This window comes from Mirounga angustirostris, unplaced genomic scaffold, assembly GCF_029215605.1.
Source record: "Mirounga angustirostris isolate CCGP_5_RB_7025 unplaced genomic scaffold, mMirAng1.0.hap1 SCAF_5, whole genome shotgun sequence".
NCBI classification, from domain to species: domain Eukaryota; kingdom Metazoa; phylum Chordata; class Mammalia; order Carnivora; family Phocidae; genus Mirounga; species Mirounga angustirostris.
The window spans coordinates 52,884,702-52,895,270 of record NW_026991713.1 but is presented as its reverse complement, the minus strand read 5'-3'; positions in this window follow the sequence as shown (position 1 = coordinate 52,895,270).

Below are 10,569 nucleotides of genomic sequence, written 5' to 3'. Positions count from 1 at the left end.
CCCGCATCGGGCTCCCTGCTCAGCAGGGAGTCTGCTTCTCCCTCTGACCATCCCCCCTCTCATGTGCTCTCTCTCTCTCATTCTCTCTCTCAAATAAATAAATTTAAAAAAAAAAGGGGGGGGGCCTGGGTGGCTCAGTCGTTAAGCGTCTGCCTTCGGCTCAGGTCATGATCTCAGGGTCCTGGGATCGAGCCCTGCATCGGGCTCCCTGCTCAGTGGGAAACCTGCTTCTCCCTCTCCCACTCCCCCTGCTTGTGTTCCCTCTCTCGCTGTGCCTGTCTCTGTCAAATAAATAAATAAAATCTTAAAAAAAAAAAAAAAAAGAATCCCTCGAGTACACAAGTTGTCTCTGTGTAGGGTTAGATAATATATCACTTTTTGTTAAACTGCACAATAATCCATTAGGCAAGATTTACTTTCTACTTGGAATATTAACATTTCATGTTGGCCTGAAGGACTGAGCCTTGAAGTCCTAGGCTCCTCCCCCAATCATCTTTGCCCTTTGACAGTTCTGATCACCCCAATTTTATTGTTTTTCCACTATTAAAAGCTCCTGAATGTTTTATTGATATTTTTTCTTAAAATAAATGTATTATGAAAACAAGAAGAGAAATACTTGAGTAATGGGACCTTTGAGTAGGTGTAATTAAGAAACTTAGAGGCGCCTGGGTGGCTCAGTTGGTTAAGTATCTGCCTTTGGCTCAGGTCATGATCTCAGAGTCCGGGGATAGAGTCCCACATTGGGCTCCCTGCTCAGCGGGGAGCCTGCTTCTCACTCTCCTTCTGCAGCCCCCCTCCCCACCCCGCTTGTGAGCTCTCTCTCTCTCTCTCTCTCTCTCAAATAAATAAATAAATAAAATATTTTTAAAAAGAAACTTAGAATGGGGTGGGTGTGGAATGCTACTATCAGCCTCCTTCTCTGCCCCTGGTCACCTCTGAGAATCCAAAGCAGGCCTCCAGTAAGAATTAAAGTTGACCCCTTCCATTTCCTAAGCCCAAAGTCCTGGGATACCCTGACATATATCCCCACAGAGCATTGACAACAAAATATTGTTATTAAGAAGAAACAATTAGGGAAGAGTAAAAATCCTTGCTCATGATAAACAGAGACCATCCTCTTCAGAGGGCTGCTAGCATTAGGGCTATTAGATCTTTGTCTCAGTATGTATACAAACATTGCTTCCAGAGACTTTCCTCCTCAGAAAGAACAGAGGATTAATTTCTGACTTGCTTGATGAAAAACGTCCCCCCGAATAAAGCCTGTCTTAGTTGGGAAAGTGAGCTTGGTCCATGCTTGAGTATCCCAGTTTGAGGTGGAGTCTCCCTGCGGTGAGGACGGAGACTGGGGTGGGTGTGGAAGGGGGATTAGCCACATAAAATGCCTGATGGTTGGAATCTGACAGTTCTGTAAGGATGACTCTGAGGGTTTTCATCATCCTGTCCCTGCTAGGACTACTCTCATCCTTACAGCCTGCTTGATGGTAGTATCATATGGCATTTGTCCCTTTCCTTTGATCTGGGCAGGAGGGGGCCTTGTAGACACAGTATTTCTCATCTAAAAACTGTGCCTGGAACTGGAGTTCCTCCTTGTTCAGACTTCCCTCGAATACTGGAAATTTCTGCCTAAGAAGACCCTGTTTCTTTCCAAGGATCAGCCTTAGGACTTGCATGTGCTCCTAGAACTTCAGGATCCTGAAAACCCATAACATCAGCTCTAGTTTCCATCTGAACTTGGGCTTCACACAGAATCTGGTACTGATTTGGGTTTTTGCCATCTTCTTTCCTACCCCTTGGCTTTTTTTCTAGAGCTGAAAATAGCTCACTATGTTTTATTTCCCCATTTTCATTTTGGAAGAACCTTCTCTGTTTTGTGGCAGGACCGGTAGAATCTTGCTCATAAAGATCTCAGGCAATTCACTGGCTTGAGCAGGTGGGCTCTTTCCTCTGACTTGGAGATCCTCCAATCCTTTCTGTACCCTCAACATTCTCTCCTGCTTTGGGGCACCTAGTGTTCTCTCAGTCATAGCAATTGCATTCTTTTTCTAGTTCTTTCTTGGAGCCTGAAGTTTCACATGCTCCTTTTGGCACAGACCACTCTCTCTGGCCTCCCTATTAAAGATAAAGCCTCCCTTATTAAAGGAAGCTCTTGGGTCTCCACTGGCCCCACTCTGGCATAATACTCAAGAGACCCAGAAGTCAAGCTGCCTGAGGCTAGGCACAATGCAATCAAACAGGATTGGGCTGGTTCACGGGTTCTGCGTCCAATGTAACCAGGAAGCTGCTCTTTAAAGTATAGCTATCCTGTGTCTGGATCTTGTGCAATCAACATGCTCAGTGATGTGGGGCATTCCTTGCTTACTGAAGCCCCTAGACGGCAGAGATGCCCATTACCGTATCATAATTTTCCAGATCACTAGTTCTTACAAAGTCTCCTGACAGTTGTTGAAAAGCAAGGGGCTATTTGGACTTGACTATTTCCCTGGTATCTTTGTCCCCTAACACTAATTTTAAAAATGTAAAGTCACTAATCTTGCAATGCAAGAAAGGTTTATCAAATGTCAGGCATATCACCACCATAGTTGTGAGAGTCATCTATTACTGCATGCAAATTAACCAAGTCTTGGTCAAGAATCTACACTGTTTTCATTGATCTGAATAATTCTTGGTTGCTACTCAAGTTTTATTTCAAAACTTTGAGAGATTGACTTCTGGCACATACCATGGTGTGCTACATACAGTTGCCTTCCCAGTGGCCAGGTACAGTTAGAGTGGGGGTCTTAAAATAGGGAGGAAGACATCTCATTCCACTGGCAGCATTCATTTACTCGCTCAGTCACTTATTCACTAACTCAATAAACATTTATTGAGGGAGGGAAGCAGCTATTCAGGAAAAGATATATGGGGAAAAGATGCATGGCAGCTCTTACTTCCACAGGATTTATCCCACTCCTCTCTGTGAGAGCTGGTTGACCAGTGTATATACCTTAGTACCTTATTTTGTTTTCCTTTGCTTGAATTCTTGTTTTTCAGTACCTTTGTTCCTCTATGATTGAGGACAGGAATCCATAGAACTAAAACAAATGTTTATTGAAGCCCAGTATATATATGCCTGTTGTCAGGAATATGGCTATGAATAACACAAAGGCCTTTCCACTGAAGAATCTGTAGTACAGTGAGGAGACAGAAAGATAACCCTACAATTACATGGGATATATGTTATTCCCCACAGGGAAATGTATTGAGTGTTAAGACAAACCTGAAGTTCTTTTTTTCTAAGCAAATAACCAATCTGAAAGAAAGGTTCCAATCAATAACATGTTTAGGAAACAGATTAAGGGAGGACACAGGCCTCAAGTTTTAACAGATTTTTCAAGGGACAACATATCACTTCTGAAATACAGATGAAGTAGGACCACACGTTTTACAGTCAAAAAACCTGGTTTGGAATCCTGACTCACTACTTACTAGCTAAAGGAACTTTAGTAAGTGAATTAATCTCTTTGAGTCTGAATTCCTCATCCAAGAAATAGAAACAGTAATTCTTAATTCACAGGATTTTTTGCAAAGGTTAAATTAAATGAGATAGTAAATGCATTTTGTAGAGAGCTTCCCACACAGTTGCTCCATAAATGATAACTATTATCTCTCTTCAGACTTAGAAGAAGTCTTATAAGTCTTATAAGAGAAACCTAGTCTGGATGCTGCTCTGCGTGGACCTTCTCTCTCTTGACTTTTCCAGTTAGGAAATATTGAACTAATCCAACATGATTTCCTACCTCTATAATTGGCTTTATGAGACATATTTAAACTCTAAAGCACATTTTGAGCTATCTAGTCAAGCAGCTGGATGTAGATGTGTTAACTGCAATGAGGTAGGGTTATTTAGAAAGAATAGGACTATGAAACTATGCGTGCCCATTTGATGAAAGGGCAGTAGGTTGGGAAGTGGGAAGAACCAGCCAGAGAATGGACTAAACTGAGTCCATGGGAAGAAGTCTAGACAAGAAGGTGGCATTTGAAATCCAAAAACAGATTAACAAGTAACCCATGACATTAATATTCAGGGTGGATAATTGACTTCAGGAAGATGCAGCCAGAGGAACTGAATGTTCAGCCATGTGTGCAGACATAGCTCTTGAATACAGACACCTAAAGGCAGGCAATATTCTGAGATCCAGGCAGGTGGGGATGACATGCAGTTGGAGCTCAGGAGCTAAGTCTCAGTTTGAGGAGGGATCTGGGGATTTATAAAAAAAAAAAAATCTTAGAGAATTGGGATACCAGATAGCTTACAAGCCAGGGTTTCAAACATAGGAGAACAAAGCATTGATCTAACTACTGGAACTGATTCTAGCAACCTTGGCACTACTGACATTTCGGATAATTCTTTGCTGGCGTTGGGGGTGGTGGCCGCATGCACTGTAAAACGTCTATCATTGACCCTGCCTTCTACCTACCAGTTGCCATTAGTATCCCTTCTCCAAGTTGTGACAATCTAAAATGTCTCCAGTCATTGCCAGGTGTCCCGGTGCAGAGACGGTGAGAAGATAGGAGGGGAAATATTGTCCTCAATTGGGAACCACTGGGGTAGATCATGCCTGCTGAGAGAGCACTGCTCCAACTGCTACCGTCTGGGGTGAGAGGGACTCAGGATAAGTTGATCCAGAAGAAGTAATGACTGACAGTGGCCCACTAAGGCAGTGTAGTGAGCAGTCTGCCCAGATCCCTGTCCCTTCTATCATTTCTGTGAAGGCTGTCCAGCCTTCTCCGTTCCTTTTCTTTTGTCAGAGTAGGCAGTTAGTTGGGTTCTAACAGGATGCCTGGAGGCCAGCAACAAGGAAGTCATGGCCAGCTATCAGGAAAGTCAGACACCTGTCTAGGAAGCACTCCACAAGAAGCTGGATCAAACCGGACAGGCCCAAGATGGCGCATGCCATGACAGGGAACCCCTGACCAAATTAGGGAGAGAAAACACAAAATCCTGCTTCCAAGAAATCTTCATCCCAAGTAATGAATATTCCATCCCCTAGTTAAGAACTGTCAATAAAAGATAGAAACCCAAATCCCAGGGTATGCGACACCTTTGGGGATGGGCTGGGCCAAGGGCCCAGGGTCTCCAAGGTTCACTCAGCAACACTTGCAGCATGATTTTGCCTCCAAAGTATTGCCCATGGGCTTCTGGAGTTTCTTTGCTCCACATACTTGGAAAGCCAAAGTATCTGAGACAGCCCACTCCCTGCCCTCAGTGTGGTTTCCAGTGCGAGACCCAGCAGGGAGAGAGGTGATTTAAGGAGCCGGAGACAACTACACTGTGTGGTCTTGGTCTCAGGAACGAAGTTGAAAGCAACAATAGAGCACAAGGCCTCAAGGCAATATAAAAATAACGGAACTATTACAGGGAATATCTCTAAAATGATTTGTTGTTAATATTAAATATCTCTAGAGCATCTTCACCACAGAATGAAGGAGTCTGTAATCCTCCGGCCTCTGAAATGTTGAAAGGGAGTATTTCAACCTCTACTTCTGTAACATAGAAAGAACCTGACAAATCCGTACATGACCCCCTGCTCCCTTTGCTGCTTAAAACATTCTGTGAGCTACTAGGAGTGGAGGACATCTTTCAGGTGTGACTGTTCCTTCTGCTTTTTCATAGCAAAACTTTGTGCTCTATGTGCTCCGATAGGTGACTGATACAATGACTTAGGGAAGGTCTAGCTGAGAAGGTTCCTAGTAAAGAAGGCTGTTCCTTCACTGGTATTACATTGTTGCCGCCCTTCCACACAACAAGGAACAAACTGATGTACCAAGTATAAAATATGTTCTTAAAGCAGTTACAACAAAGACAAGAAAGAAAATGTTTAAAAAATTATTTTTCAGGGGCACCTGGCTGGCTCAGTTGGTAGGGCATGTGACTCTTAATCTCCGGGTTAGTTGTTGTTGTTGTTGTTTTTAAAAGATTTTATTTATTTATTTGACAGAAAGAGAAAGAGAGAGCACAAGCAGGGGGAGTGGCAGGCAGAGGGAGAGGAAGAAGCAGGCTCCCCCCCGTGGAGTGGGGAGCCCAATGTGGTCCTTGATTCCAGGACCCTGGGGTCGTGATCTGAGCTGAAGGCAGATGTTTAACTGACTGAGCCACCCAGGGGCCCTGATCTCAGGGTTGTTAAGTTTGCATCCCACACTTGATGTAGAGATTACTTAAAAATAAAAATAAATTAAAAAATAAAAATAAAAAAACTCATCTTTTAAAAAATTTGGAGAGTAACCATAAGAAGCACAATAACAACTTATTCTTACATCTAGGAGGAACACAGTGTTTAAAATGGTAAATTATAGGTTCTCCACTCATAATTTGTCTTTTGTAATCATTTCTTTATTCTGTAAAGGAAGCGTGTGTTCTTTAGTCAGTATTTAATTTAGACCAGCTAGCAAGTTATACTTTTTAATTCTGAAAATTAAAGTTTAAGGGATTCTTTGAGAATACGTTTTAAGAAATACAAAGAGTATATACCAAGAGGCATTAAAGACAAATCATTTCTGGACTTAGTAAAATTCTTAGAAAAAGAAGATTGTAAAACTGAATTCATTTCAGGAAAAGTAATTCAGAGATAGAGAATTAATGATGACAAAGGAAAAGACAATAGAGTGAGACTAACTAAGATAAAGCTAAAATTTAATTCATAATCACTATTAAGAGTTTAACACAGTTTTAATCTCTAAACGTCAAGTTTAAATTATAAATAATACTTAGAATATAAGTACTGATAAAAAGTAGGTAAGAAAGCACTTATAAACACATTTGCAATAAAATTTCATATTAACAGATCTCTGATATAATTTCTTCAACATATTTGCCCGTGTTCTGCACCATGTGAACCCCTTACCCTGACCACATAAACCAATCACCTTGGACCATACCTGTTGGAATCAGGGGTGTCTCTTGCTCCAAGGGCAGTCGATCTGTATTCTTTTCAGTCACCTAGGAGGTGGTCTGGCAAAAAGCATAGCAAAATTGGAATTCAACATTTATACTCAATTTACCAAACTACTTAGATTCTTTCTCTTTAGAAATTTGAATGTAACACATAAAAAGAAAGTATGTAGTTGGTAGGGTAGAGAAACAGATGTTAAATAGACACAGAGAAAGAAGAAAAGCAGTGGATGCCATGAGGAAGCTGAAGCTATGAGAGAGCAGGATGCTGGTGATGCATGGAATCCGCAACTGGGACACCTGGGTGGCTCAGTCCATTAGGCGTCTGCCTTCTTCGGCTCAGGTTCTGATCCCAGGGTCCTAAGATTGAGCCCCGAGTTGGACTCCTTGCTCCATGGGGAGCCTGCTTCTCCTTCTTCCCCTGCTGCTCCCCCTGCTTGTACTTTCTCTCGCTCTGTCAAATAAATAAATAAAATCTTAAAAAAAAAAAAGGAGTGAGGCAACCGGTTGGCAAAAGCAGAAGAAATCTTAGCAGAGACATGGACTAGATGTGTCTCAGTAGTACTTCAGCATCAGATGAGGGTGAAGGAAGCAACACACATCTGCTGCTGAGATTAATCAAGCGGTTCTGGATGCCAAAGGGCTTTCTAGTTTCCAAACTGCATTCTAGGCTCTGTGAAGCGAAACTTTTCCTGTATTCCCACAGCGCTCGGCCTTCTGGCTGAAATTCCTTCCTCTCTTATTTTCACAAAGCCCTACTGCTTGAGGTAGCTACAAGAATCTAACTAGTACACCATGTAAAGGAGTTTGGAATTTAATCTGGAAACATTAGAAAATCATAAAAGGGCTTCATATTTCCATTTTAGAAAGAGGACTCTGGGACTGGAGTGGAAATAAATTAAAAATGGGCTAGAGGTAGGAATTGTACATTGGAAACCAGTGAGGGGCGCCCATGTGGCTCAGTCGGTTAAGCGTCCCACTCTTGGTTTTGACTCAGGTTATGATCTTAGGGTTGTGAGACTGAGCCCTGAGTTGGGCTCTGCACCCAGGTGAGATTCTGCTTGAGATTCTTTCCCCCTTCTTCTCCTTCCCCACTCCGCCCCTCTCCCCACTCGCACGCACGCGTGCTCTCTTTCCCTCTCTAAAAAAATAAATAAATAAAATATTTAAACTGGTGAGAGATGATGATTGCCTGAGAATGGAGAAAATGGATGAATTGAAAGTTACAAAGGGGGATGAACAAACAATTTGATTCAGCTTAGATGCAGTAGATGAGGGAGCGGAAAGAGTCAAGTTTGATTCTTAGTTTCCTGATCTGGGAAACCAGATGGGAACTGGATGGATAGTGGCAACCAATTTCTTTCACTGAGAAAGATAATGTATGAAGAGGACCAACTCCTTTTTGGGGAGGAATGTAGGTGACAATGAGACTTCCAGGCAAGAATGTCTAATAAGCAGTGGGATATTCATGTCTGGATCTCACACTCTGGAGTTACAGGTTTGTGCATAAGGGCTTGATATCATGATTTTCAGAGATATTCCAGTAACTTTCTTGTTTTATTCCCATAGCATTAAATTCAGGAATGTATTTGGACATTAGACTAGAGAAGCTAAGAATAAAGGGTTTTTTCATGTCTGAATATTCTCTGTAGTGCACCTTAGCTATGATGTTGTATATTACGTAACTCTTGAGGTTGATGAGCTACCTTGAGATTGATGAGCTACCTTGCCCAAGTGAGATGGTCTCTAGAGAACACTGTGTACAGGACCAGTCTAGCTTTACATTTATAAGGGTAGGACCAGAAGGGGAAGTGAAGTTTCTAGAAGGTCTGATGTTATGTATTCCAGAAAGTCTGAATATTCAGAAGGTTTAGAAGCTTGCATTTTAATCTTAGCTGATATTGCAACCACATTCCTGTTGTAGTATTCTTGTTAATCTGGACATTCTATTGCTATTTGTCAATATGGAGATTATACAGGGTATTATCAGTAGGTTGGTAGTAATTGACACCAACAGTGTGCATACTAAGATCACTCCATGAGAATAAATTAAAAAGAAAAGAGAGCAAAAAATACAATTGGGGGAAATACTAATCTCTAAGGAGTAGGTAGAAGAGAGAAAAGTCTGAGAAGAGAGTAAGTGACTGATGGTGAAATCTGAGGGATTGAACAATAGAAAGATAAATTGAGTAATATTTGGATTTCACCATTAACTGAGACAGATATTTCAGAATGACATTAGACAAGTTTTCTTGTTACACGTGAATATACGCTTCTTATTTATTTAAAATACATTTTCTAAAAGATTTACAACAAAGGCTCAGAAAAGACCTGGGTTTCCTAGTTTTCACTAGAATGCTAAAACTTGTTGATAATTAAGTCTATTTAGAATTTAATAAAACATAGTGTGAGTAATGATCACTGAAGAGCTACCTATTTTATATATATATGAAGATATGTATATATAAATATATATAAATATAAAAGATTATCTATCTATCTATCTATATATAAAAGATTGACTTACTAGGTGGCTCCATGGCTCAATGGATAGATCATTGGACTTAGAAAACATTGGCTTAGTACTTAACGTGTGCTAAGCATTGTGCACTACCTGCAACATCTCATTTATACATTTATACATTAGAAATATAGCGTGAGGAAGGCACTTGGGTTTCCTTCTTTTAAAAATGTGGAAACTGGGGCACCCTGGTGGCTCAGTCAGTCAAGTGTTGGACTCTTGATTTCAGCTCAGGTCATGATCTCAGGGTTGTGAGATCGAGAGCCACGTCGTCAGGCTGAGCAGGCAGTCTGCTTGAGATTCTCTCTCTCCCTTTTCCTCTGCTCCTCCCCTCTACTTTCTCTCTCTCTCTTTCTTTTTCTCTCTCAAACAAATAAATCTTTAAAAAAATAAAGATGTGAGGGGCGCCTGGGTGGTTCAGTCGTTAAGCGGCTGCCTTCGGCTCAGGTCATGATCCCAGGGTCCTGGGATCGAGCCCCGCATCGGGCTCTCTGCTCAGCGGGTAGCCTGCTTCTCCCTCTCCCACTCCCCGTGCTTGTGTTCCCTCTCTCGCTGTCTCTATCTTATTAAATAAATAAATAAAATCTTAAAAAAAAAATAAATATGTGGAAACTGAAGATTAAAGAAATTAATTTTCTAGAGTCACCCAAGTAGTAACTAACAGGGCTGACATTCAACTTTAAAGGTTTTGACTTCAGAGCCTGAAGTCTAACTACTACCTGATAAGACTATGAAAGCATTACTCAAGGTAATAAAAGGTTAAATTAAGCAGGCATTTATTAATGTAATTTTCAATGAAGACAGATTATGTAGCTACAGAAGACCATTTCACACTTATACCAACATTTCTAGGTATACCACAAAATTTTGAAAGTACTTCCTGAGAGACTTGGGTACATTAATATGTATTTGAACAATTTGTTTTTGCTACTAAAAGAGAAATGATTCTGTTTTTCAGAATGCTAACTCCTGTGTTTAGCTGATTTCTTAACTTGTAGAATCAAAAATAATTTTTACCCCTGCTAACTTTAGTTTTGTCATAAAGCCATGCACTGTTTCTGTGGCAGTACAATTTCCCTGGGCATATGTATATAGAAAACTGTTTTTGTTTTTTAAAAAG